Source organism: Crocuta crocuta, unplaced genomic scaffold, assembly GCF_008692635.1.
Source record: "Crocuta crocuta isolate KB4526 unplaced genomic scaffold, BGI_CrCroc_1.0 scaffold36, whole genome shotgun sequence".
Classification (NCBI taxonomy): Eukaryota; Metazoa; Chordata; class Mammalia; order Carnivora; family Hyaenidae; genus Crocuta; species Crocuta crocuta.
Genome location: NW_027532203.1, coordinates 4,283,198 through 4,306,277, shown reverse-complemented (window position 1 = coordinate 4,306,277; position 23,080 = coordinate 4,283,198). Strand labels below are relative to the sequence as shown.

The following is a 23,080-nucleotide window of genomic DNA, read 5'->3' as shown; positions in this document are numbered from 1 at the left end:
CTGAAGTATCACAGCCCCTCAAGCAAGCCTGCCTTTTTTCCTGCCTTCCCCACGCCCCTGCTGTCAAGTAAACCCACGCTCTCAGCGTCCCCTAGAGGTGTTCCTCCTTCTCACCCCCTCCCCCATCCACTGGTGAAGCCCACAGTCTGAGGTTGGTTCCTCCAGAAGCGGACCCCAAGACGAAGATTTGAGTGTGAGCAGTTTATCTGGGAGATGACCCCAGGGACGGAAGGGGAGTGAGAAAGCAGCCACGAAATTACCTTATCAAGCAGGTAACTGCTGTTGGCCCTTGAAGCTTCATCCTGCTGGGAAAACTGGGGGTCAGTGCAGAGCATATGCACCTTTTGTTCTCCCACTAACGGCCTAGGGAGCTGGGATATTTGTACACCATCTCCTTCCGTTCACTGGCTGAGGACTGCTCTATGGAGGCATTAATACCCGAGCACATTAGGCCAGTTGTGCACATAGACAGGTGGGTTCTAGAAGCCAGAGAAAGCCCTCAGAGAAAGAGATGCAGATGCTGCATCTCATCGCTGGAACTGTGAGCTAAGTGAGCACTGAGGGCAAGGGGGGCGGTCAGACAGGGCCAGTATATTCACTGCCAATTGACCCCCTACACATGTCTCTATCCCCATTGCTGTCTATCCCCAAGGTTACTGCTATCATTCTCCATCTGATCTCTCAGCCTCCATCTCCTCTCCATTTTGCCTCCAGAACGATCTATTCAGAATCAAACCTGTCACTTTCACGCTTACTTCTAAAATCCTTTTTTTTCAATGTTTGTTTTTATTTTTGAGAGTGAGACGTAGAGCACGAGCAGAGGATGGACAGAGAGAGGGGGAGGCACAGACTCTGAAGCAGGCTCCAGGCTCTGAGCTGTCAGGACAGAGCCCGGTGTGGGGTGTGAACCCACAAACCATGAGATCACAACCCGAGCCGAAGTCGGACGCTTAACTGACTGAGCCACCCAGGCGCCCCTCTAAACTTAACATGGCACTGGAGGCTCTCAATATTCTGACCCCAGCTTCTGCCACTTGTAAATTACCTTTGGTTCATTCAAGGATTCAGTACGATCATTTCCTCTAGTCCCTTATATTAAGCTAAATAATCCCCAGCTATTCCTTGTTCACTGTATCATCGGAAGATGGTCTGTTTACATGTCTGTCTTCCCCCATTCAACTATTAGCACCTGGAGATGCAGCGACCACGTCTTATTTATCTTTGGATCCCTGAAGCCTGTGTCTGTCATCTCTTAAGCACTCAGCGAATGTTTCTGGAACTGAAGTAATGGGTTTCTTTCACTATAGAGCAGGTTTCCCAAACATGTCTTAATAAATGATATTTTTAAAAGCAGGGTGGGGGGAGGTTTGGGAGGACTAACAAATGACAGGCTAAAACAAAATCCAGTGCTTTCTTAATTTTTTTTTTTTTTTTTGCAACAGTCTCTGGTGTCATCCTAGGAGGGGCTGCTGTGTAGCCAGGTCATCAGTCGGCACTGGATCTGACCGCTCAGCGTCTGTTCCATCTCGGTCGTTATATATTTTGAATAACATCCCTACCCGTGTGTCTTGAATCTCCAAGACAGGGATAAACTGTGCAGCATCTTCCAAACTCATTTGACCATCGATTCCTCTGTCAGGGAGATTCCTGCTGTGTTATGAAGACGCGCTTTGGAAATGCTGCCTGGAGGTAAAGAAGCAATACTCCTGGACACCGGCAAGAGAGGCGGGTTGGGGGCTGTTGTACAGGACAGGGGGTTGGGGGGTGAGAGATGCTCAAAGGTCCCGAGCTGTCTGTGGACATCTATGGGAACACAAAGAACCCCCCATGGTCACGAGCTGGCAGTCCACTAAGCGGTATGAGCTCATCCCCGATTCTGTCTGTCTGACTGCTCCGGTCCACAGAGCGAACTGACATGCAATCGCCAAGCAAGAGTGAAGATGCTGGGAGAAAGAGAAAGAAGGAAGCGAAGGGGCGAGGGAGGGGAGCACAGCAGAGACCAGGGCTCTCCCTGAAGCCAAGGCGGCAGCCATTCTCTGGACTCCAACTTTGGCGGAGATCAAAAGGGGAAGCAAGCTGCCCGGGGGTTCTGTGAGTGGTGGCCCGCAGAGCACACGCGAGGAAGTGAGGACTTTTTCTACCTGAATAAAGCAGCTGGTGAGGAAGTGACTCCATTTCCCCCTTATCATGGGCTTGGCAGGATTTCCTCTGCAGCCACTTTGTGCTGAATGAGTCTTGAGGGTTCCGTCTCCATATCAGAGCTGCTTTGGCAGTGGCCAGCTTCGGTCCCCTATAGCCCTTCCTCCCTCACCCACCTCTACTCCCAAAATATTGATTCCGGGTTTAGGGGAAAAGGAAAGGGAAAAAAAAAAAAAACCCAACCAAACAACAACGACCGTAGAGCCCAGAACTGAAGGACACACAGCTGTCAGTGTGGAGAGAAACTCAAGCAGACTCACGCGACGACTCCATGTCCCAGGCTTGCAGCCCCCCATCGCCCTCTGCAGTGAGCGGGGCTTGGCGCCCGCGAGGAGGGGCCCGCTGAATCACAGGCCAACGACAAGAAATGAAACCTAATCTAAGTGTCATCTGGATGTAACCAGAAACCTGCTAGAGAAATGGCAGGAGATGAAAAACCCAAACAAAACAAAAAACAAAACTCGCCCGCCTCCTCCCCAAGTTGGTCTAGGGCAGTTTTGGTGTATTTTGTGATGCAAATAGAGCTGAGGATGCAAATCAGGCAGGGGCCCTCAGGAACTAGGGAGGGCAGAAAATGAGAAGCCCGAAGGTTCCTTGTTTTCTGAGCAGGGCACAGGATGAAAATAATTTGCAAAGGAGTCTGATGTTCTGGGGAGCCTGCAGCCACGGAACCGGGTTCGGGATGCTTGGCGTGTCCACCTGCTGGACCTGGGATGGCCCAGGTCTGCTGGTCTACCTGCTCTCCGGGCTGGGGTAAGAGGTGCTATCAGGAGTGAGGCACACGGCCAAATCCCCCGGTACCAGCTATGCAAATACAGCAGAGAGAGGGTCCTCAGCCACCTGTGGGCTTAGGTCCCGCCCACCAGGAGGTGCGAACAGCTCAGGGCTTCAGAAGACCGTAGGTGGAGATGGGCAAAGCAATGCCTCTGGAGCGAAATGCACTCAATACATGTTAATAATTGCGCTGGTGGGTCCATTGTGTTCGTACACTACACCAAAAGTGGGGAGATTAAAGGCCATGTCTACACTAGAGCTGGAGATCTCCTCTTCAGGCTGCTTAATCATTCACAAAGCAAACATTTTCATAAGGTGCTGAGGAGTTTTGAAGCCAAAGAAGACACACACCCTGCCCTATAAGACTCACTCGCTCTTCTGTGTGTGTGTGTGTGTGTGTGTATTCTCATGCATTGACTGCAGCCTTAATGGGCATGAGCATTCTCTCGATCTATCCAAAGCACTTTGTATGTGCGTAGACGAATTTATCCTGCAGTGAGAAGTTCACTTGCCGTTGTCCTCATCGTTAGCCGGGCCCACCGAGTCCCCAGGAAGGGTGCCTTTTGCAGGAGCTCACCAGAGCAGAGGCCGTAGTAATCTGCCTCGCAGTGTTTTGGCTTTAAAATAAAGTGTCTTCAGTTTTCTTCCTTACCTTCCTCATTCCACTACCCACTTTTGGCTAGGAGTCTCTCAGTGCCCTGCATTTTTCTGGCGCTTGGCCCCTTTTTGCTTTGGGCCTATGCTATTTTCACTGCATGGGGAAAGTATCACTTTATGATATTGTGTTGGGTATGAAAGTATGTCACGCACAAAAAAAGAAAGAAAGAAAACCAGTGTGATGGTTACAACTCAACAGCAAAGAGACAAATAGCCCATTTAAAAAAACAAGCAAAGATCTGGATAGACATGTCACTGAAGAAGATACACAAATGGCCAATAAACTCCAGGAAAGGTATTCAATATCATGAGTCATCAGGGAAATGCAAACCAAAAACACAAATGAGATGTCACTTCGCACCCACTAGCATGGCTATCATGTAAAAAGTGGACAGTACCAACTGTCGATGAGGAGGAAAGAAACTGGAGCCTCACACGTTGCTGGAACGGAAGGTGGTGAAGTTGAACGGTTACCATGGGATCCAGCAATTCCACTGCTAGATGTATACCCAAGGTAAGTAAATGTACACGTTCACGCAAAAGCTTGTACATAAATAGTTGCATCACCCTTATGCAGGATAGGCCAAAGCGAAATCCACCCAAGAGTCTAGCAACTGACGAACACATAAACCAAAGGCGGGGCATCCATCCAGAAGGATATCCTTCAGCTATAAAAAGGAATGAAACACTGATTCAGCTACAACATGGATGGACCTTGAAAACATTACGTTCCATGAAAACATTCCACTCCACCAAAGAAGCCAGGCATAAATAGGGGCACCTGGGTGGCTCAGTTAGCTAAGCGTCTGACTTCAGCTCAGGTCATGATCTGTCAGTGTGTGAGTTTGAGCTCCGCGTCAGGTCCTGTGCTGACAGCTCAGAGCCCGGAGCCTGCTTCAGATTCTGAGTCTCCTTCTCTCTGCCCCTCCCCTGCTCGTGCTCTCTCTCTCTCTCTCAAAAATAAATATTAAAAAATAAAATTTTTTTAAAGAAGCCAGGCATAAACGGTCACCTACTGTATGGTGCCATTTATATGAAATGTCCACAGCAGACAAACCCACGGGGACAGAAGCAGATTCGTGGCTGCCAGGGGCTGGGGACAGAGGAGAATGAAGAATGGCCACTGATGGGTACAGGGTTTTTTCAATTTTTTTTTTCTGGAGTGATAGAAATTCTGGAGTTGCATAATGGTGACAGTTGCACAACTTTGTGAATATACCAGAAACCAACTAGTCAATCACTTTAAATTGAATTTTGTGAATGTCAATTCTATAAAAAAATTACATTTCCCACACGACACGAAGAAGGGGACGAAGCTATTTTTACACCACATGGAATTCAACAGAAGCACTCACTGCTCTGTAACCCTGGCTTCACAGGTGTGTGGGAGGTAGGGCTCCTTTGGTGAAAGACTCTGCACAATGGTTATCCTCCTTTTTATGAATTTTTACAAACGTGGGAGGCGGTGAGGTGGGTGAAACCTGTTCCGGAGGAGAAGTCAGGGTGGTTGGTGCTGATCTCAGTGAGCAACTGCGGGCCCTGGTTTCCCTTATCCGAAAACTTCCTGGTAGCCGATCTGCAGCCTACGGTCCTGGGCTTCCACAGCTAATGGTCTTCTCCACCTTTCCTCCTGCGACTCCCAGGATGTGACTTGGGATGTCCTGACGCAAGTCAGACGCTGTTACTGTAAGCCGTTGACCTGGTTCCTCTCAGGGACGACGGTCGCTGCCACACTCTGGCCTCCACGGCCCTCTTTTGCCAAAATCTACCTGTGGCCTCAGAGCCTCCTGCGGTCAGCTCCATCCTCTCTCTCTACCTTCCTTTCTCCAGCCGCTGTGGCCTCTGATGTGCCTGTGTGCTTCCTATCTGTTTAATGGTCATAACCCAGGCATTTGTCCCACAAAACTCTCTGCCTCTCATGCCAATTTTATTTTTATTTTAGAGAGAGAGAGAGAGAGAGAGCGAGCACACAGGCACACAAGGAGTAGGTGAGTGGAGAGGGGCAGAGGGAGAGAGAGAATCCCAAGCAGGCTCTCTGCTCAGCAAGGAGCCCGATGCAGAGTTCAATCGCACAACCCTGGGATCTTGACCTGAGCTGAAACCAAGAGTCGGACGCTTAATCAACTGAGCCACCCGGTCGCCCCTATCTCACATCAATTTTAAGGAGAACTGGCGGTGTCAGAGTGGGGACTAGTTGGGAAGCTTTGCTTCTCCTCTGCAGAAGACTCTCCGCTGCCTGATGTGGGCTGGAGATCCGTCGGGCAGACCAGACCAGCGTTTGGAATACATCCACCAACTGTTCTTCCTTGGGTCCCAGAGCCACCGGGCAGGGGCTCCCTTCTCTGCTCCCTCGCCGGGGTCTGGACCCGCCTCGGTGAATGAGCATGAACTTCATCACTGTGCACTTGGTGGCAGGTGAGCGTGCGATCCCTGTAGGTCACCGTCTGGGCTAAGTATGTAGGGCTCCACCGTGCCTGCCATGTGGCCCGTGAACGCAAGGCGTGGCCAAGGTACCCACCCCGCTCCCTGCCACTGGAAGAGTTAATTCATGAAAATATGCCAAAAATGGGAACAGAAAGCAGATGCTTGTTGAGTCTGCAGCTTGGCCTGATTGCTGTCAGCAAGACACTGCTGCTGGAGGGCAGAGGGGCAGGGGTCCTTCATTTATTAAACGCGGAGGGCCAGAGTTGAGGGCCGAATGTCTGATGCTCACTTGTTTAAATCAGCAAGTGTTGACTGAGGTTGGTGGTGGTGGGGACTACAAAGAACCCGTGTTTCCTAATGGGAACTTGCTGAAAGTGGCCTCAGACTTGGAGGGGGCCATGTCAGAGTGAAAAGAGCAAAGCGGAACGCCGCTCACATGGGCTCCATCCCCAGTGGAGCACCGCAGCCTCCAGTCAGGCCTGGTCTGGTTTCAGGACTGGGTAAGAAGTCAGCTTGGGCCTCTTTTCTGGAAGCTCCACGCACCACTGGCTCCAGGGCGCTCGCCTCGCCGACAGGCTCAGACACGTATGTGTCCAGGACGAGATCTCCCCCGATGGTGCTGGTCTTGTGTTCTGAGTCTGCAGCAGGTGAGTAGCAAGCTTGGCCTGAAGCTCCAGGATGCTAACTAACACCCCGCTTGAAAGTATCCTAAGATCTACTAGGCCTTACCCTGTCCCCAGTTCTGCGGCCCCATGAGTCACCGTGTGATGGTCAAAATGCGCAGGTGATCCCTGCGCAGCCAGTGGGAGAAGCCTGTCCCCCACACCACGAATCCACCCTCCGCAGGAGACGAGCAAATATACCCTCCACGCTCTGGGGAAGAGACAGGAGCATGGTGGTGAGCTCCCCCAGTGGGTTCCATATGGGCGCGCTAAGAAAAATCTGCTTTCATTTTGTAGTCTATGATTTAGTTCAGTTCACCTGGGAAGACTCAATGTGAATAAAAACAGATGCATTTCAAGGCGCACTGCCTGGCTCTTTGACAATTTTCTTCCTTCCGCATCAGACAGTCTTCCTGTGGCCAGGGAAGAGAGCAGACCTCTCCATCACAGGGAAAATGCAAAGTCTCTGTCAATGGCAATAGCTGTTAGTGCCGGGAAATAACCCGAGCAAGGTCAGCGTGTGGTTCTGGATTCAGGCTCATTGATGCAGGGACACAGATTCATGGCTCTGCTCTGAATAGATGTTCCCTGCACAGGACGTCTGACGGCATGTGCTCCCTATTGCCAGAATAGTACAGGGCCATGTGTACAGAAACAGAGACGCAAAGGCTCTCAGAGAGGCACACCCACACAGGCACACACGGAGCCTGAAAGCAATCACGGATGGGCCTCAGGGAGCGGGAGGCTCAAATCTTGCATGAGCACAGCTTCGGGGGGAGAGCTGCTGGCTGGCTGACCTGCTGTGGACATCAAGGTCGGAGCCCGACACGTGCTCACCGAGAAAGGCTGGCAGGGGGCGCTTACAAGGACTGAAGCCCGGGCCCTGGGGAGCTGGACTTCCAAGGCGACCGTCACTTCCCATCACATGCTTGGACACAGTTTTCGGCTGGCAGCGAGGAGTCCGTGGGACCTGCCCGTGGAAGTCACCCAAGTATTTGCTGCCTGGACCTGGGATGGGAGCTGAGCCAAGCCCCCTGGGCTTTGGGACCACTGACTGCTTCTCGGTCAAGGGGCGGGGCTGGAACTTCACACACACACACACACACACACACACACACACCCCACCCCCAAGCTGGGAGGTTAGCAGTCAGTGCAGGCATCACCCTGCATAGCCTTGCCGGCTCCTGCCATCGCCGACACCGGGAGCGGGTTGGCTTGAGTGGAATTCCACGATGCAAACATGCGGCCGGCACTGCGCTCAGCACACACGGGGAGAGTGAGCGGCCACAGTGGATGCCTGTACGATCACACGCTCCTTAAACCGGATATGGCACCTGCCCCAAATCAAAAACTCAACAAACACTCTTCCAGTGGGAACGACTCAGAGACAGCACCGTCCCACTGGAAATACTGTTCCCCCTCTAAGGACAGAAGAAGCAACTCAGGCTCGGGCTGCTGGAGCCTTCAGGCGGGACCATGGCTCGAGCACATTTTTATTTCCCCTGAAGGAAGAAGCCCTTGGCCAAGTGCATGAATCTTGGATCCACATGCAACATGCTTTTCATAACAAAATTAGTGCAAACTTTGGAAGGCTCTCGCTAGCCTTGCCTGGGTCTTCTTTCACAAGTGTGGCCCTGGGTCCTCTGGCTTTGATCTCTCCTTTGGACACATCTGCATCAAGCAATCTGACCTCAGTCACACCACTTAGGGGAGTGTTTATTCAGTGTCTACTTGTAGGCTGAGGAGAGAGAACCCACTGCTGTGCCAAACCCCATGAGGTGGCTCTTATAAATGACATTATACGGAAGAGACTGCAGGGCCAGAGAGGTCACACCGCTTGCCCAAGGTGACACAGCACGTTGTGGCAAAAGTGCACTTTGAATCCAGGCCTGTGCAACTCCCAGGCAGGTGCTTTTCCAGCCATACTTTGCTTCTCCCATGAGAGACAGACAACGAGGAGATCGAGGCCTTGGGGACATGAGTGGTAAGCGGGAGCGGTTAAACAGCAAGTCCTGACGAGTGACGGAGAAGGCTCAATAAGTGCACTGGGGCTGGGCTGGGGGGGCCAGGAGCCGAGCCTGGAGTCTGCATAGAGGAAGATGAGGAGGATGGCATCTGGGGACATGGAATCAAGGTGGGCGCTGGTGGCCATACTGTGGCAGTCCTAAGGGGGCCTGGCTGTGTGGTCAGGGGCGAGTCAGAGTGAGCGGGGCTGCGTTAACAGAAAGAAGCCCCGTGATGAGGGAGAACGCGCCCATTTCTCCAGGACGGGCCCCCCAACACCCGCCCGGGCGCTCTGCAGAGCCGGACCCCACGGGAGCGCGCAGCGCTCTGCGACTCCCCGGTCTGTGGTTTGGCCCTGGTGGTCTGATGCCGCACGCGCCACCTCGAGAGCATTTTAAGATGCTGTGAGGACAGAGACAGGCGTCCCGCAGGAGAAATTCCTTCCACAGCATTCGGGAAAGGCCCTCCTATTCACGAGGCTGCTTCACAAGGGAATTCTGGAATGTGAAGGAGGCAAAATTTCCTGGAGACGCAAAAGCAAATCCAACGTGCAGCCTATCTGGGACATTAAAATCCGTGGCCCCAGAACCTCCACAGCGGCAGCCGGATTTCAATCCTTCCCAGGGTCATGCACAGTGGTTCCCGCGAGCCAAGCGCGCCCCTGGGGGGCAGTGGTGAGTGAGGCACACGGGTCCCCGGGCCACGCGAGCTGACCCCGTTCAGCAGGCTGTCGCCCAGCCAAGCCGGTCCCTCTCCAGCAGGCATCACCTACAGGTCTCATGACTGTAACCGTTTGCTCTGCTGACTTCCATTTGGACTTTTTTCATAATTTAACAAAGCCAGAGACCTTTAACTTCCTAGGAACCTGCCCACAGAGCATTTTACAAGAGCCCATCTGCTCGCTGGGTGTTTAATCCTTTATGTTTGCTTCGGATTGTTTCTGGAAGGCTAGTTTGTGGAGCAGGTTTGGGGTTATTGCTGCAGGTGGGCCAAGCAAACCAGAAACACTTTCTTTATATATGTATATATTTTTAAAGTTTATTCATTTCTGAGAGACAGAGAGGCAGAGCGTGAGCAGGGGAGGGGCAGAGAGAGAGGGAGACACAGAATCTGAAGCAGGCTCCAGGCTCTGAGCTGTCAGCACAGAGCCCGACGCAGGGCTCGAACTCATGAACCGCGAGATCATGACCCAAGCCAAAGTCGGGCGCTTAACCCTTTGAGCCCCCCAGGCGCCCCCCAGAAGCACTTCCTTTATAACGTCAGGAGTCATAAGAGAGGAAATGTGTTCAACGCCTCCCTTTCTCCAATTTTAAGGGCAGACCAGCAAAGGCCGAATCAGCGGCCCTGAGCACAGGACACCTCCCACCCTGCTGGGGAGGTGTACTCAGCGTGAGGGGCAGAGAAGACTGGCCCGAGCCAGCCCCTCGGTGCCTCACAAGCCAGCTCCAGACTCAGGCTTCAACACTGACTGTGACGCTTAACACCCCAGGCCCCTCCTGTTCTCCAATGTGTGTGGCTTCTGCTCTGCGTCCCCGCTCCCTCCTTATCTTGCTCAAGTTCATTCCTCGGCTCCGATTCTAATTGTTCCTGGTCTCTCTCTCTCTCTCTCTCTCTCTGTTCCTTTCTAGGACACGCATGCTCTGCGTTTTTTTTGGAAGGTGGTAATCCCCACCCTCTCAGATGGAAGAAGACGGCACACTGGCCTCTGAAGCCGTGGAAGGGCTTGGCCGTAGCTGCGTGGGGTCCTTCCAGCCCTCATCCGGGTGGCTGAGGGGCCCCTGCTCATGGACACCATGGGAGAGCGTGGGCCGGGCTGAACCCTGTGCATGGTGCGAGGTCACGCAGGGTGTCTTTGCTGCCCCCTGACCGTGGCAGTCTGACTGCCCGTGTCCCTGGCTGGAGTCTAAGCGAGGTACTTGCTCCACAAACTCAGTTAACCCTTGCGACTTTAAATACTGGCTAGGTAGTGACGGGACCACCGGAGGCGGCATGTGGTGGATTGAAGAGCAGAACAAAAATGTCCAAATGTCATGTTTTTTTTCTTCCCTGGGAGTTTCCACCTCTGCCAAATTCTTGAAATTCTTAAGTCTTACAACTTTGTATGCTTTTCATTTCCGCTTAAACCTGAAACATCATTTAAATGCCTTTCGAGGTAATCCTAACCTACTAAAACAACCTGAAAAACTGTGAAAAAAAATATGAGGGTTATTTCACACACACCTGGAGGGTTTTGCGAGATGTCTGACTCTGTGTGTAAGTTTACAGTGGATGAGTTACAGATTCAAATCGGTAAGTTTTACTAACTTCGTACATCACTTGGAGAAGATATTTTTTGTAAGGATGATTTTTGTGTTTCCGTGTTTTATTAATTTATTTTGAGAGAGACAGAGCACAAGCAGGGGAGGGGCAGACAGAGAAGAAGAGAAAGAATCCCAAGCAAGCTCTGCACTGTAAGCATAGACATTGATATGGGGCTAGAACCCACAAACTGTGAGATCATGACCTGAACCAAAGTCAAGAGTTGGATGCCTAACCGACTGAGCCCCCCAGGTGCCCCAAGGATAATTTTAGATGTTAAAATATAATAATTTCGGGGTGCCTGGGTGGCTCAGTCGGTTAAGTGTCTGACTTCAGCTCAGGTCATGATCTCATGGTTTGTGGGTTCGAGCCCCGCGTCGGGCTCTGTGCTGACAGCTGGCTCAGAGCCTGGAGCCTGCTTCAGATTCTGTATTTCCCTCTCTCTCTGACCCTCCCCTGCTCATGCTGCCCCCCCCTCAGAAATAAAGAAAACATTAAAAAATTATAATTTCATTGTCATCCTGTCTATGAGACCTTTTGTACAATCTTCCAGACATAAAATAAATCCTGGGATATAGCACACAGCATGGTGACTAGTTAATAACACTGTACTGCATATTTGAAAGGTGCTAAGGCAACCTTCAAAGATTTTAAAAGTTCTTGCACAAGAAAACCATTGTAAGTACTATGTGTGAGGAAGGATGTCAGCGTGGAGCCCAGTGAGGGGCTTGAACTCATGAACTCTGAGATTAGGACCTGAGCTGAAATCAAGAGTCAGATGCTTAACCCACTGAGCCACCCAGGCGCCCCAAATCTATAAGACCTTTTGGTAAGAAAGCAAGAATTCCAAGGTTTAATGTTTGACAATGGAAGATACTCTTTCAAAAGGAAAAAAGCCCAAGCAGAGCTCAGGCTCTCTCTCTTCTGCCAAGGGAATCATCATTCCAGGTTCCAAGAGTCTCCCTAGTGACAGGAGGAGAAGGTCCCACACGTCCTCTGAAGGCCCTCTCGGGATTGAAGTTCACGTACCTTGTAGATTCTGGGACTCTTTTGTGTTTGTGTGTCAGAAGCAGAGAGGAAGGGAAGGGTGATGTAACTGGGAGCCTGGGAGACATACAGGCTACTAGGACTTTCTGATTCTCATGGAAAGTCTCCAAATTGCCATTCCCTCTATTCCAGGTGCAAATGGCAGCCTGAATCCTAGAGCTGGGTTCACGAGAAGAGCCCTGGAAGTTAACTGCCCTAACAGAGAGAGAAGTTAGGAAACTGCTTTATATTCTAGACTACAAAAGGAAAATTGTCCAGGGGCACCTGGGTGGCTCAGTTGGTTAAGCATCGGACTTTGGCTCAGGTCATGATCTCAGGGCTCATGAGTTCAAGCCCTTCCTCGGGCTCTGTGTTGGCAGCGTGGAGCCTGGAGCCCGCTTCAGAGTCTGTGTCTGTCTCTCTCTGCCCCTCCCCAGCTTGCACACTGCCTTTCTCTCTCAAACATATATAAACATTAAAATAATTTAAAAAAAAAAAAAAAAAAGAAGAAGAAGAAACCACTTCCCAAACCATCAAGGCCCCAGAAAATGAGACTCCCAGGTATGGTTTCTAAAGTCTCACCTACCTATTCCTGCCTAGGAATCCACACCACAGCTGTGTACGACTAGGCTTCAAGTGGAATGAAAGCCATATTTCAATAATACAGAGGCGGTTTTATGAAAAATTAGCAGACACCTTCCCTGCATGTGTCCTACTTATCACTCATAAATAATATTCAGTAGTGGTTAACTCAACAACCAAAGGAACTTTCTGGTTTCCAGTCCCATTCCTCAGATAATAACACCACGTTACTCCAGACAACCGTGTTATTCCTTGTCAGCCCCTCGAGCGTTGCTTGAATCTCCCAGAACACCCCCTTTGAACTGAAACTTTCCATTTTTAAATCTTTTCCCCAATGGCCTTCCAGGCCCCCACCCCTTGTTAATTACACAGAAAATCCATTCAGTCATTTTTGGGTTATCAGACTGTGGAAAATTTGTTTTTCAGGCTTCAGAAGACTGTTGGAGTGCCTTTCTTTTTTTCATTTCAGATAACCCAAGACTGGACTGGCTCCATGACATCAACTTTGGCGTGTACAAAGAATGAGGACTGAAGACTTTGCCTTGTTTGGAACAAACAGAGAGGAATATCCACTCTCTCTCTTGCTCTCTTTTCCTTTTTTATTACAACAGTATTTTTTCCTTTTAGTTGGATGATATATGCTTTGAACATTCTAGGAAAAAAGTGTCAGTGAGATGCAAGTCATAATAAACGAAAATCAAAAGAAATGCAATTACAAGGGACAAGGGAGTCCATCATTTTCAGTGTGAAACGCCCGAGGAAAACCTAATTTTAAAAATTACCAGCACCATATAGATGAGAAGGGGTTATATGAAAAGACTTGTTATTTTAAAAATTAACTTAATCCTTAATCTTTCTGGCTCTTGGACTTTTATCCTTATTTGTGAAGGCCAAAAATTATCCAGTGCCGGGTAAGCAGTAAACCTCACACTGATGCAATATAATAGTAGGAAGTGACAGAGGGTCTTTCTGGTGTCTGGTTTGCTGGCTGGAACACAGCAGGACACTGAAAGGGTTATTAAATAAAGGGCGAGCGTATACTGAAAATGAAACAATAGCATTCTCTTTCCCATGATGACAAACGTACTTATTACGAATGAAAACAAATATTCACCTGAAGTACTATAGTTGATAAAGTGCGTCCATACCTACCAGCTGGTAGAGCTTCTCAACAGCCCACAGGTGAGTCATGACTACTGTCACTCCCATTTTATAGATGACCACAAATATTTAACTTTCCCAAGGATGCACGGTTGTTAATCGAGAGTGGAACCAGGACTCGAACCCTTAATTCTGACCTAAAATACCTTGCCCTTCTACTCTACCACGCAGCCTCCCTAAAAACAATAATGACTCCCCGCAAAGTGGGCTTGCACAGAGCCAAGATGTCATAAGCTTGACTACAGCAGGGGCTTGCTTCCTTAAAACATCTCTGTCTCTTGGGAAAATTTTAAATTATGAGAAAAAAAATCAAGCTAATTTCTCGCAAAAGTGTTGGTTGATAATAGAGGACTTTGACTTATTTCTGTCTCGGCTGCTATTCTAGGCTGGTTGAGAGTTAATTCTGCCACTCTCAACTCGTATTCAAAAAACAACTGGAACCATTCAGGTATTCAGAGAGACAGTCCAAGTAATAGTGCAAGAACACAGCCTTCCTTTAAAAGCCTTTTCTTGATGGAATCTCTAATATTCCTCTCCACTGTCATTACAGAGCCTCCTAGCAGAGGTTTTAGCGGCAAGGAAGAGAGGAGACGCCATTCAAAACCCTTTACCTAGTTTTTGTATGGAATCAAGCACCATGCTTAACTATATGGCTCTCTCCAGAAAGGGTTCTTTTGACATCAGTCTTTGAGATTTAGGGAGAGAAGTTTCCCTTGTCCACACAGAATTTTTCCCCACTTGGCTGGACTCAGCTCGAAAATGAAAACAAAACAAAAACAAAACAGAGATTTGGTTGAAAGACTGCTATGGTGTCTCCCTTCTTGCTTCAGTGATAGCATTTCAAGAGTGGGTCCCATAGAAAGCACCTGATCTCCCCTTCTTGCCACAGAAATGGGTGCAGTAGGGCCTAAAGAAAACCAGAAACATCACTTTTTTTGTCCACTGGGCACTGTAATGATTTTTCTTCTCTTATTGCTATGTGGATCTACTCTTTTCTCCCCCTTCTCTTACCCCTCTTCCTTTGCCATCACCCTTTCTCTTTGCAAGTGTCTTTGCTCTGTCTTCCCTCAGGTGACATCCTCCCTAGGCGGTGAGACTGTCATTACGAAGCCTTCTCTGTACCCAAAAGCTCGGAAGTGATTCGACAACCAGATTCTGCTCAGCCTTTAGTGAGCCGTTTCAGTGACAAACCAACAGTCTCCATGTAGGGATTAAGAAGTAAACTTACACAGGGATTCCTTCAGAAATGCTGAGGCGTAGCTAAGTCATTGTGCAGTAACAGTCGTAGGAATGTCGGACTGCGACAGAAGTTCTGATGCTTATGGAATACTTATCCTGGTTGGGAGAGCAGGGATTGACTCTCCAGCCTCCACTGGGGGACTCCTGTCATATTCTTCCAGTGTGACAGGCAACGTTGTTCAAAGAGTACCAAGCCATGTCTCCACCGAGAAGGCAAATGAGCCTCTTTTCGTCCTGACTGCACTGAGCTTTCATTTTAGCGTCAAAAAATTACTTGATAAGTCATCTTGGTTTCCCCTTCTGTAATGCAGTAAGGGGCAATCCCTACTTCTCTTTCATCTCTCCAACTGCTCACAGGGAATTTTCCCCTTCTTGCGCTTTTTCTATAAACTGGCCTGACAGATTGATCAAACTCATCTGTCTAGATTTCCCCCCAAAATTCCCTCCCCACGCTGACAGTGTGTGTTGTGACCCCGAGCTACTTTCCCCCATGGCCTATCTATCTCCCACCACACCGGTCCACCCCCTGACTGACTAACCATCTACCCCACACTATTTATCGGGCACAGTTACGTGGCCCGCATGACCTAAACGCTGGGGTGAACGCAAGAGAAAATCACCAACATTTTCTGCCCTCTAGTAGGAGACAAGTCTGTGAGAAGCCAGGAAGGAGAAATACAACAAGGAAAGAGTAAGTGGCACTGACACACAGGCCAGGAAGGTTCCGAGGAGGAAGAGACAAAGCAGGCCGGTCAGTCCATCCAGGCAACGTGGCCATGGCGGTGAGGGGCCCGGGGTGAGGGTGACGGGACGAGCTGGGGGTGGAAGGGGAAAATGTGTGCCCAGGCCTGACCGCGTGGGTTTAAAAACAAAATCTCATGGAAAAGATAATTGAAATGAAAGTCGGAGCTTATTAAATTTCTGTAGGCCCAACCCCATTTCTCATCATTCCCAGTCATGTGGATACATGCTAATTTCCTTGGCAGCCTTAGATAAAGCTCTTAATGTGATTTGAGTCCCTTAGAGATTAGCACTATTATAAATATAAATGTTCAAACACAAGCAAGTTGAAACCAAATGCCCCCCCAAACACTGGCTTTCTGTTATGTGAAGGTTTTCAGTGGGCACTGAGCCCTTGGATAAATGAGCTAGGAAACAGAGTTAAATGGGCCCATTGGCTAATTCTCAAGGCCAGTCTCCTTCCCGGGAAAGAAGAAACCTGGTAGGCGCTCTCTACATATATAATCTACAGCAGCTGAAAGGACAGCTTTGGGGGACATTCTGAAAACTACGAATTCAGAGCTGCAAGTAGGGGCTTGGGTAGGAGATACTGAGACCCTGACTAACACTGACAGCCTTTACTCAACAGACAACCTGCAAAACAGCTCTCTTGTGTTCCGACTGCTTTGTATAACTAACACAAGACTCACCAACAAACAGTTATAAATAGACATCAAGGAGTTTGTTTATCTAACTAAGAGAAAACAATGTTCGCGTTCTTTAGAAACATGCATTTGACACCAAACTGATGTGACTGTTAGGGGACCAGAAACGGAGCACACCATACTGAGCCTGGCGTTTTGATGTGGTCATTATTCGCTAAACAGAGCTGCCACTTGGAAACAACACTCTGTGTGCCCAATTCTAGGTACTTGAAATTTTAAAAACAATCTCTTTCAAGAGATTCTAAAAAGATTTTTTCATTAGTTCGTAAAAACCATCCCCTTCCCCCCAATTCATCCACATGCCTGAGATTTTGCTTTTAAGTGAGGTCAGAGGGGATGATGAAGATGAAACAAATACTTCAATTTTCTAGCACATGCGCGCAGGGCTTTTGTCAAACTTGCCAGCCAATCCATCTATCTCCAAAGCGTTTACTCCTAAATAGTCTTACTACCAAATAATAAAGTGAGAAGTATTCCCAGGAAGCAAAAAACATAACTCATGTGCCTGTCCTCAGAACCTTCCTTACTTTTTTTTGGTAAATGTTTATTTATTTCTGAGAGAGAGACAGGGAGGGAGGGGCAGAGAGAGAGGCAGATGGAGGATCCAGAGAGCTCGATATGGGGCTTGAACCCATGAACTGTGAGATCATGACCTGAGCCGAAGTCGGATGCTTAACCAGCTGAGCCACTCATGCGTCCCAGCACCTTCCTTTCTTACTGGAAGACATAATTACTTGGTTTTGGTAAAATTATAGAGTACCCATTATGGCAGAGGGTGGACTGGTTAGGTGATGATGCCTCACTGTGTCTTCAATTTGGGTATTTTCTATTTGACAATGGCTCCTTCAGCAGAAAATGTTAAGAGGCTAGTGTACCCATACAGCTTCAGCTTCCTCTCTCACCTCCCTCAGCCTCTGATCCTGTGTCTCCCCCTTCCATCCTTCTAGGGTAAAGCTCGATGGGGAGGAAGGAGCACAAGCATTAGAATAAGGCAGATCTGGCCTTGATCCCGGACTCTGTGCATTACTCGTGTGACAGTGAGTTGGATGAGTTACCTGTTCTCCTTTCTTTCCCAGGAATGCTTAAATCTAACTCGCGTGAGATGAGTTCTTTAACCTCTCTGAGCCTCGATTTCTTAATTCATAAAGTGTGGAAAATAAGACTCTGGGTCTGGAGTCGTCACCAGGATACGTGACTTCTGTGAAGAGCTCAGCACAGGGACTGGCACTCAGTAATTGTCATTCCCTTCCGGTCTTTTCTTGTCTTTCCATTTAACTGTCAGAGATCTTAATGTCCCTTTCCTGGGGACTTTCATTATAAGGAGTTGGTAGGAAATGCACATATGAAAATAGCAGCGTGCAACGGCAGAAGCCGGTCAAGTTCTGTTTGCAGGGCTTGTGGGTTTTGATGTTAGGACCTTGTTTTGTAATATCATTAGTCAAGGTCATCCTTCAACAACAATAACAAAACTTCAAACTCGACTTGATACCTTTGGGCTCTCGGCTACAAGCCCAGGAGAAGAGATATGGAGACAGGGAAGCTCGTTTCTCCAGATCTTGGTGCAGAAAGACCAGCCTGGTCCTCATCAGGCAACAGGAAGGACATCTAACAGTGCCAAGCCATGAGGTCCCCACCCGGGATGCTCCTTGCAGATCTGGATATGTCAAAAAGCCAAAGGCAGGTCCAGAGGATGACCGACAGCAGGACAGTCAAGAGGAAAGCTCGGAGCCTTCCATAAGACAGTGATGTTTAAAAATTAGCTGTGGCCCGGGAAAGGGGAAGCCCGAATGTGGAATCTGGGGATAGTCATGGACTCTCAATGGTACAGATAAGAAGAAACTCATTTATTTATCACATCCCTGAACCTTCCACCTGTGGGTCATTCCTGTCGACCTGGAGTAGGTAGCTTAGTGACAAAGATAACTCAGTACTACTATTCCACATGGGGGGATGGACTTAGGGGAACAGGCCACCCCCATGGGGTAGAGACTTCATACTCTTCCTCCATTTTCTAAGGGGCATTTATGCTGATGGCTACCCAGTGAGCTGTCAAACCCTAACCCAGCACCAAATGTATCCACATATACATCAAGTCCCGCACACTCAACACCCTCATTAAGGGAACTCATCAAGCCTTCCTAAAATCTGCCTCTAAACTCCTAGTCAGCCCCTGGCAGCCTGCAACCTAGTGGGAGACCCTGAAGTGATTCCCAACTTCTTCCTCCTCCCTCCCCACCCACACCTGTCACCCCACTGCACAGCTCTGATATGCCTAAATCACCCTGCTCCCTCCAACCCACCCTCAGCACTGCTGCTGGAAGCTCCCTTTAAACCACAAATGACCATGTCCTTCTTTCTCATTCAAAGGCCCTGAGCGACTCCCCATTATCTACAGGGTGACCTGGCCCTGACCCCTGTCTCCAGCCACGCCCAGCTCATGCCTTGTACTCCATGGGACTACGGACAGCATCAGCTGAGACCCGGCTCACACCACATGTCACGAGGATGTGACACTCTGCTCACACATCACCTCCTCTGTGAGGCTCTTCTTGACCAAGCCCATCACCTCCTCACCACACACATCTCTGCTCACGACCAAGCTCACTGCTATGCATCCATGCCTTCCCCTCGAGGGCAGGAATGCCCTTCCTCATCTCTGTCCTCTCGGGTTCTAACGGTGCCCGACACCTGGCGGAAGCTGTGTTTGGGGAGCGAATAAATAAATGAATCAAAATTAAAACTAGGTAAACAGCACAATCCATAAAGGCTCAAGGAAGTGCTCAAGGAAGATGGGCTTATTACATGTGGTAAGAGATTTTTAGGACTGGGTGGGACTGGGATGGCAAGATGGTGTGTGGTAGAGTCTAGAATGTCGAGCTGGCTTCCCAAGTCTACTACTTCGTAGTTTTAAGACCTTGGCCAACACGTCTGATGCCTTTGAGTTCAGTTATTCACCTATAAAGACGAGGGAGTGACGGCATTGACTGTGAGGGCCTGGGAAATGGTGGGCCTGTGGAGACACAGCAGGCAGACAGCAGATGACAGGGCCTTCTCCATGAATCCCTGGAAGGGAGCACAGACTCTGGGAACAGCGCTGGACCGGGGCCTGGGGGGAAACATCAGGGACAGAGCACGGCTCTTGCCTCAAGGGACGGACAGTCAGCTTGACGAGGCAAAATAGCCTCTTTTGAAAGGTTGAGAAACCACACAGCAAGTCACCACACTGAGTCACCACACTGAACATGACCCAGGGCCGGGTTGGCGCGGGATGTGCTGTGCGCTGGGTGGGGAGCGCTCTCCAGGGGCTCAGGGTGCAGAGACAGGCTGATGGAAGACAAGGGTCGCCGAGCATCAACCTGTTGGGAGAGAAGCCAAAGGGCGCTCAGGAGTCTAGGTGAAGGGACGGTTCCCAGGTTGGGTTCCTCGCTTTAGGCTCTGTTGGCTGCTTTCTGCTGCCCCCTGTTGGTGCGTAGAGGGAAGAGCAGGACGGTGGCTGAGATGAGAGGGATGGACGAGCAAGTAAGGTGGTGGTGGGAGGAAGAAATACAGCAAGTGGGGCAGGTCGTGGAGGTGGGGAAGAGAGGAGGGCCCGTCGGGGTCACCTTCAGCCCTCTCCTCTCTTTCCCAGGAGCGCTGGGCACACCCTCTCTCTTCCGCACCCTCCCCTCATTTTCTCTTTGCTGGTCAGGGGCTCACCCTCTCTCTCCCAGTGTAGACCACAGGTGTGACCGAGGTAAGGTGCGCTTCACATTCTGGGGACTTCTGTTCTCATTGTTTGTCTTGCCTGAGCGCATTTCTCCAGGCCAGAAATTGTTTTATCCCTAAACACGGAGTTAAAATGCATGAAGTTTGTGGAGAAGCCAAACGAAGAAGAAACAAACAACCACAACCACCACAACAAAAACAAAGCAAAACAAAAACAGAAAGGAAAAAGAAAAGGCTGAAGGGGGTAAAAGACAGGGGCAGAGAGAGAAGTGAAGGAGGCTACAGTTAGCAAAACCTTACCCAGCAGCAGAGTGGCCGAGGTCTGTCCCTTGACGGGGGAAGAACTGCAAATAACTTGTCCCATTCATCCCAGCCCCGTGCCTTCAACTTAGAAAATGTGACTTGCTTTGGGGCTTAGATCAGTTGACATTTGGGGATACACAAGGCTCTCTTGGGGAAGGGCATCCTAGGATGTTTAGTAGCCTCTGTGGCCTCTACCCCCGGCCTCGCTGCAACAACCAAAACGTCTCCAGACCTTGCCAACAGTCCCCTGTTGAGAATCCCTGCCTTAGAGAATTGGCAGGAGCCCCTCTCCTCAATGCCCAGAGCCCTGCTCCCGCCCCCTCCCCTGCGCACCACAAGAATGCCGCGTGTCCACCTGCCCGTCCACTTGACATTCACAGAAACAGAAACAGAGGCTTCCTTCAGAGGCCCACGTCCTGACCTAAAGGCCCCTCTCTTGCTCTGCTCAGCGACTGCAAACCCATGGATTTCATAACCTCAAAAGGGCTCTGCGCCCAGAGTCCTGACTTCCTGGACAGCCAGAGACGCAGGTAAAAGTGTTTGCCCGGAGGCAGCTCTGAGGTGGAGGTGTTAACCTTGGAGACTTTGCGCTCCGGTTTCTCCTCCGTCTCCTCTCCTCTGAGCTGGCTGTTCAGTAAGAAAAAGCCACAGCAGCTACTTATGCAAACAGGAATCTGGGGCCCCCCGCCTTCAAATTCAGACGGCAAGTCCTGGACTTAAATAAGAAAGCCTTTGCACAAACAAACAAGTTAATTCTGGGTCTGATACCTACAGATACACACACAAACACACACACACATACACACACACACACACATATATTGTCCCCCCTCAGAATTAAGTACCCCAATGGCATTAGGCTTCCAGGCCGAGCTTCCATCCAGAAAAACCAGAATGCAAGAAGCTTAAGGAACAGGTTCCAAATTGCTTTATTTTTGTACGCGAGGAAACTGAGTCCCAAAGAAGGGAAATGCCAGCCAGCACGGAAGCCAGGACCAGACACCTCACGATGCTTTATTCCAATAAAACAAAGTTCTCAACACTCCCCTCCATGCAGCCAGGCAGGAGGCACAGTGCACCTCGGAGGAGGGTCTCCTCAGAGTGGGTGTCACCAAGTATGTGTGTACCTCAAGAGGTGGCTCTTTCACGGAAGACTTTCGCGTGGGGCTGGTTTGTAAGGGACTGAAGAGCGTCCCTTTGAGGGCACCTGTGACATTGTTTTCAGTGAAAATTCGAATTAGCTGTTTTCAGCTTTAACCTTCAACTCCAGCTGGTTTTATCTTCTCTCACTGATTATATTGTAACCCCGTGCATGGTGTAAAGGTCACACCTGTGTTTATACACCATATGCCATCAAAATACCGTGAAGAGAACACTATGTGGTCTCTATCAGAAGATCAAAAAAGAAGGGGAGAGGCAGGCTCTGCTCCTAACTTAGAGCCACCCGGTCCTTCTCGAACACTGAAACGGGCCCGTGTCCACCGTGGCTACCACCACTTGACCTGCCAAGTGCGCACTCTGTTTATTGACAGAGAAACAAACAGGCACCTGTCCGGTTTCAGGGGCACTAGGGAGTTTCCAAACTTTTACACTGTACCCAAACACTCTTTTCTTTTATTTTTAACGCCGAAATTAGAAAGAAAACAAATATATAGAAGGGCTCAGTGTAGCAGGAAAAAGAAACCCAAAAGTCAAGACATTTCATAAGAAAAGCTCCGACAGGGTCTACACTCACCTGGCCTAGAATAATCTAGGGTTCCTTGGAGGAGGGGACAGGCTGTGTGTCCCAGGGGCCTGGGAAGCTGGCTGTCCTCAGAGTTCCCAGAGAGGAGGTCTCCTCAGTTTCCCACGCTGGAGGAGTGGATTGTGAGGATGATGGGAGAGAGAGGAAGTCAGAAAGAGCTGCCAGAGGATTATTTTTCTTGTCTAACCTAGCGGTGCCTTGAGGTATAATTAATAAGTAACTGCCAAGAGCCACTCCACAGCGAAGGGCCCTAGTCCACCGCCTCCCTCTGCCAATGCAGAAATAACCTGATACTGTTTACCTGGCCGCCCAGTGACCTGACCCCAGCAGGGGCCTTGCTAATTAGCATAGCCCCTCAGAGCCCAGCTTTGGGATTGTCACATGCTTCCCACATTCCAAGCATCAGTCCGTGGTGGGTCCTCCAAGCCCCCAGGAGCAGCAAGATGGGCCTTCGCCCAGGGGCCCCTCCCACCTGCTGGCCCCACGGCGGCCCTGTCCACCTGTGGGCACATCAGACACAAGCCTGTCCCAGCACCGGCATCCCAGGCCTCCATCTATCTTTTAATAAAGCATCTTCTGAAACCGTGGGGGCTGGCGGGGAAGCAGCTTGCTCTGCAATAGCTGGCATTGCCTTGACTTGAAAACACTTCAGTTAGCTTCAGTGTAAGCCAGGCTGTACCTGGAACTGATCATGTACATTAACACAAAATGCCGACAGATATTTAGACAGCTGCCTGCCTGCCCACCATTCGGGCAGTGGTGAGTCATTAGTTCATGTGAGATTCATCAGTTTATAAGAGATACTGGATAAGTTAATGATTTTACATCCTGTGATGGTGGCTTTATGCTCAGTTTAC

At 49.7% G+C, this 23,080-nt stretch overlaps 1 protein-coding gene and 1 long non-coding RNA gene across 2 annotated transcripts in view; one reads left to right on the top strand and one right to left on the bottom strand.

Annotated features, from left to right (window-relative positions):
• Positions 1 to 23,080, bottom strand: part of BCL2 (BCL2 apoptosis regulator) — a 185,758-nt gene that overhangs the window by 9,399 nt on the left and 153,279 nt on the right. The window lies entirely within an intron of this gene.
• On the top strand, positions 15,675 to 19,205 carry LOC144242739 (uncharacterized). Its single transcript, XR_013338448.1, has 3 exons — positions 15,675 to 15,808; positions 17,419 to 17,508; positions 18,839 to 19,205. It is a non-coding gene; the product is annotated as an uncharacterized LOC144242739 (long non-coding RNA).